Below are 6,000 nucleotides of genomic sequence, written 5' to 3' on the forward strand. Positions count from 1 at the left end.
ATGCAAGCAAAACACTCATGCACATAAATAAGAAAAATGCATTTTAAACAGCAAAGTTTACCTGAATTTGCTTACCAGGCCTATCAGTTTACTAAGAAATGACGGGCACCTTTGTTACTTCTTCCTCTTTACTTTGAAGTAACTTTCATTAGTTTATTTTAGTTTTATTTCCTTTTCGCTTTCCAGGTTTGTTGAGGTGAATGCTTATCAAATTCTACTTACTTATCTATGTATTTATTTATTGAGACAGGACTCATTCTGTAGTCTCGATCAACCAGGTTGGCCTCAAAACTTGCAGCAATCTTGCCTGTGTCCTGAATGCTAAGGTTAGATGCCTGAGCCACTGTGGCCTGCCTCCTGCTCTATCATCATTCTTTTCAAATAATGTTAAATGTTTAAAGCTAGGTGTTTCTCTCTGAATTCTGTTTTGGTGTTCTCTCTCTCTCTCTCTCTCTCTCTCTCTCTCTCTCACACACACACACACACACACACACACACACAGAGAGAGAGAGAGAGAGAGAGAGAGAGAGAGAGAGAGAGAGCACATAGTTTTCCTTATCATTATTTACAAATAGTGATTGAATTAACTTTCAAAGCATTTTATTTATTTTTGTGTGTATGTTTGCATGTGTGAAGGCACATGTTGTGAGCATGCGTGTGGAGACCCAGGGAGGTTGATATGGGAAGTCGTCTTCTGTAGCTCTCCCATCTTATTCTTGAAGCAGTGTCTCCCAATCAAACCCAGAGCTTGTGGATTGTTAATCTCAATAACCACTTTGCTCTGGAAATCCCTTGTCTCCAATCTTCCAAAACTAGAAGTATAAGTGGGTTGGTATGCCCACCTGGCATTTCCATGGACTCTGGAGTACTGATCCTCACACTTGTGAGGTAAGCCCTTTAATCACCCAGCAATCTCCTCCTGCAGTTTAATTTACTTTTTAACTCAAATAAACATAGTGGCGGGTGTCTGCAAGTCCAGCACTTGATAGTTTAAGGCAGGAGAATGAAATGGTGAAAGCTAGCTTGGGCTACAAAATGATAGTCTATCTCCAAATTTAAATAAACCAATTCAACTCTAAACCAGGAGTGTAGTGCATGCCTGTAGTCTTGGCACTTGAGAGACAGAAGCAGAAGGATCAGGAGTTCAAGGCCAGCCTGGACTACAGAAGGCCCTGTTTCAAAATAAAGAGAAACTCTTTTTAGAATATTAAGGTGTGGAAAAGTTATCATTTTTCTTAAATGTATCCATTTTTAGACACTCTATAAGACATGTCAGAATTTTTGTTCTTGGTTTGTTTGTTTGAGGCAGGTCTTCTGTAGCCCAGTGTAACTTCAAACTCCTTATGTAGCCAAGGCTGGCTTCAATTCTGATCCTCTTGTTTTCTGAGTGCTGAGATTAAAGGTAGGCACTGCCCGGTTCATTTGTTTGTTATTGTTTGATTCCTTCTGAAGAACAGTGTCTCAAGGCAAGAGAGCTGTCCGTACCTGATCGTAGACACTCACCAGTCAGGATTGAGACTTTGCAAGTTTGAACCCCTTGTCATGAAGGATTTTGGATGGACACCTTTGGTGAGAGTTCTTACTTTGTTAGATACCCTGTGCCCTTTGGTAAGACACAGACCTGTCTGGCTCTTCAACAGAGCCAGATCATCTATGTAGCTTAGGTCGATGTTCTAAGAAAAGCTTCACGTCTTTGAATGCAGGAATCCAGACTCACTTCTAGACTCAAGAACAAGGCTCTGGTAATAGATATAAAGTAACTGCTTATTTTCTTAACATTTTCCTCTCTCTCTCTCTCTCTCTCTCTCTCTCTCTCTCTCTCTCTCTCTCTCTCCCAACCCCTCCCCTTTCTCTGTGTGTGTGTGTGTGTGTGTGTGATTGTCTGTCTGTCTGTCTGTCTCTGTCTCTTTTTTTCCTAAGATGGGGTTTCTCTGTGCAGCCCTGGCTGTCCTCGAACTCATCTGTAGACCAGATTGATCTACTCAATGATCCTTCTGCCTGAGTGCTGGGATTAGAGTTGTGCACCACTGTGGCCTGGCTTTTCTTTTTGTTGTTCTTGAATTTATTTATGTATGTGTGTGCCTGTGTGAGTGTGTGTACACATGAGTGCAGGTGCCCTAGGATTCTAGAAGAAGGCATCAAATCTCCATCAATTATGATGGCTATAAGGATGTCGGTGCTAGGTATTGAACTCAAGCCCTATCCAGGAGCAGTACGAAGGGCTAAAAAGACTACTAAGCCATTAAGAGTGCTAGCTGCTCTTCCAGAGGACCTGGACACAAGTTCAATGCCCAGTACCCACACTGGGTGACTCATAATCTCCTATAACTCCAGCTCTATGGGATCTGACACCTTCTAGTCTCCGTAGATACTACCACACATGTGATACACACAAAGACACACACACACAGAGACACACACACACCATGGCACATGGAGGTCACATGACAATTTGCAGGAGTTGGTTCTCTCCTTCCACCATGTGAGTTCCAGGGATTGAACCCAGGTCCTCAGGATTGGTGACAAGCATCCTTACCTGAGCCCCCTTGCCCAGTCAACTTTCATGTAGTCTAGGCTTCTTTTGTGAAGCCCATAACCTGCAGTGATGGTTCCTGACACTTATCTATCCCTGTATCATTGTGCTCGGGGAGCCTGGACAGAGGCATTCCCACTCACCAGAGAGTCGCACGGCTGCACACTGCCCTCTTCCCACTGACCATCTTGCCTTCCCTCTTCAGGCACAGCCTGTCTACAATGTCCCAGATCTTGCAAATCTTTGTTCAAGAACATCTTGAGCCCAATAAAGTCCTAATAGATAATCATGTTGGTGGCTGGAGCATGCCCAGGGTGCTGGGGCAGGGTGTGCTTTGATGGAAATATTGTTTAAATGTTGTGTTGTGAGGTTCTGGTTTCTCTATAGGTATGTAAGGAAAGGGGGTTAAATTAAAGTTTGCAAAAAAGCTTTTTTTCCTATTTGTTTTTTGTTAGTTTTGTTTTGCTGTTTTGAGACGGGATCCATCTGTACTATCCATATATCCTTGGTTGTCCTTAAACTCAATACGTAGACCAGGTTAGCTTTGAACTCTGTCTCCCAGATGCTAAGATTAAAGGCATGCATCACCCAACTTTAAAGATTTTTTTTTTACCCCAGGGTCACATGTTCTTGGTGTGTGTTTTTACCTCTAAGCCCTGCCTCCAGCCCTTGGAAGGACTAAACCTGCAAGTTGCATATGTTTTAGCTTTAGAATTTATTGTTTGTGTGATCTATGGATAGTTTGCTCAGTTTTGACTTTATTTACTATTATGGTGTGTTGTGTGTGTGATGTGTGTATGTCAGAGGGGCTGGGAGTGAGAGGACAGCTGTCCGGAGACCTGGTTCCTTCTGTCCACTATGGCTTATTTAGCTGCCGAATCATCCAATCATCCTGCCGGCTGTTCTATGGCTATCTTAAAGGGGATCTGTGTTTTCTTTTTGTAGGATCTACTTCTTGTTATTTTATTAGTCTAGTTTTGAAATATACACAGAACTTTAGGTCAATATATGTCCGTATTTTTAACCTTTTACCCTATCATACTGACAGTGATATGTCTCCCACTTCTTTTTCTCTGTATTAACTAACCTTCTCTTCCATTTTTAAAAAAATTATTTTGATGCTCTATATTTAGTATATAGACATTTTCTCTCTCTCTCTCTCTCTCTCTCTCTCTCTCTCTCTCTCTCTCTCTCTCTGTGTGTGTGTGTGTGTCTGTATATGTGTGTCTGTGCATGTGCATACAGGAGACCTGCATCACATAATAAGCCATATAACAGTTTTCATTTATTTTGAATGAAGGGTTGGAGAGAAGGCTCAATGATTAAGAGCACCAGTTGCTCTTGAGGACCTGGTACACATACTTACATGCAGGCAAAATGCTCATACACATACAGTGAAGTGAATAGATCTAATTTTAAAATAAAATAAAATGTTAATGAGGGGCAGGAGGAACGGTGCAGTCTAATAGCACTGATTGCTCCTCTAAGAACCCAGCTTAGCTCCCCGGGGTTTTGTTTTGTTTGTTTGTTTGTTTGATTGATTGATTGATTGATTAGTTAGTTTTGGATTTTGGTTTTGGTTGTCTGGTTGTTTGGTTGGTTTTTCAAGATAGGGTTTCTATTTATAGACCAGGCTGTCCTGGAACTTACTTTGTAGACCAGGTTGGCCTCAAACTCAGAGATTTGCCTGAACTTGCCTCCCAAGAGCTGGGATTAAAGGTAGCCCCACCAGGCCTTGCTCCCCAAGTTTAGTACTAAGCACCTATATCTGGTAACTCACAAACACCTATAACTCCATCTGCAGGGGAACCCGATGCCTCTGGTCTCCTTGGGACCCCTTCACACACTTACACATACCCACACATAGAGACAAATGCACGTGCACATAATTTAGAATAAATAATAAAAACAAAAGCTTCAACAAGTAATATATTTCCATGGTTGAAATTTTTATTTTCATATATTTTTATTTTTCTGAAACTCACCATGTAACTGAAAATGACCTTGAACTTATGAGCCACCGCCTCCACCCGCCTCCGTTTCTCAAATTCTAGGATTATAGGCATGTACTACCATGCCTAGTTTATTCCCTACTGGAAATAAAACCTAGGGCTTCATGGATGCAAGGCAAGCACTCTGTCAACTGAACTACATCCTCACTCCTCACCCCTAGTCCTGCCACACTCGTTGAGACAGAGTCTCAGCATGTAGCACAGGATAGACCCTGCAGTCCTCTTATCTCTGCCTCCCTAGTGCTAAGATTACTGGCATGTGTCTTTAAGATCTGTCTAAACCAGTACACTGGGCCATCCCATAGCTACATCATCAAGTATTTAGCTGTCAGTGGTAGGTATCTTTTTCTACTACAAACAATGCAATGAGAAACTGCATACATACTTTTTTGCTCAGGTGCCAACATACACAGAAAAACTTCATTGCAATGCTGTGTTTACGATCAAAAAGTTCATGCACTTTTAGGCTTGTTGCCTTCTCCTCAGCAGGCACGAGAGACCCACATCCTCCCTGGCACTGATCTAAAACTCCTGAGTTGTTTTTAATCTGAGAAGTGAAAAATCAAGTCTCTGGGTAGTTTTCATTTGCATTTATCTCATTTTGGTTGTATCTTTTCTTAACAAAAGAAGCTGTTAAGATGTCCTTTTTCATCATTTCCTGCAGATACCTTTCTATCCAGTTGTTGGGTCTTTTTATGTCTCATGAAGATTATCCCTTGTCTGTCAACTGAATTGAAAATTCTTCCCCTCAGTTTGTCATTTGTCTTGAAGCCTTCCTTACTCAGGGTTTGTAGAATTTATTTTCCCTGGTGTCTTACTCATTGTTCTGTTACTGTGAGGAGACACCATCTTACAAGAGAAACCATTTAACTGGAGGCTTGCTTACAGCCTCAGTAGTCCTTTATCATCATGGCGGCATGAACAGCTACAGAACAGTGGCTGAGAGCTACATCCAAATCCACAGGCCAGGAGAAAGGGTGACTGGGCCTGATGTGGGCCCTTGAAAACCTCAAAGCCCCACCCCTTCCTCCCACAAGGCTACCCCTGCTCCAATAAGGCCACACCTCCTAATCCTTGTAAACCATTCCACTCCCTGATGACTAAGCATTCAAATATTTGACCTTACGGAAGCCATTCTCATTCAAACTACCACACCTGGTTTATATTTCTTAATTTGTTCCTTTATGGCTTCTGGAATTTGAGCCATAATCAGAAATGGTTTTGTACTTCAAGATGTCTGCTCTCTCATGCTCTTGCAGTACTGTGCGTGAGTTCAGGGATTCATACATGTTAGACAACCATTCTACAATGGAGCCAGCTATTCTGTCCCCATGTTTTCTCTTAATATTCTTTCATGTCTTTTTACATATATATTTAACACAGTTGGATATTATACTATTGTAAATATTTCTTCTAAAGGAATATACTATACTATATACAGTTGCTTTTTACATT

The sequence above is a fragment of the Arvicanthis niloticus genome, chromosome 1 (assembly GCF_011762505.2).
Source record: "Arvicanthis niloticus isolate mArvNil1 chromosome 1, mArvNil1.pat.X, whole genome shotgun sequence".
In the NCBI taxonomy this organism is placed as follows: domain Eukaryota; kingdom Metazoa; phylum Chordata; class Mammalia; order Rodentia; family Muridae; genus Arvicanthis; species Arvicanthis niloticus.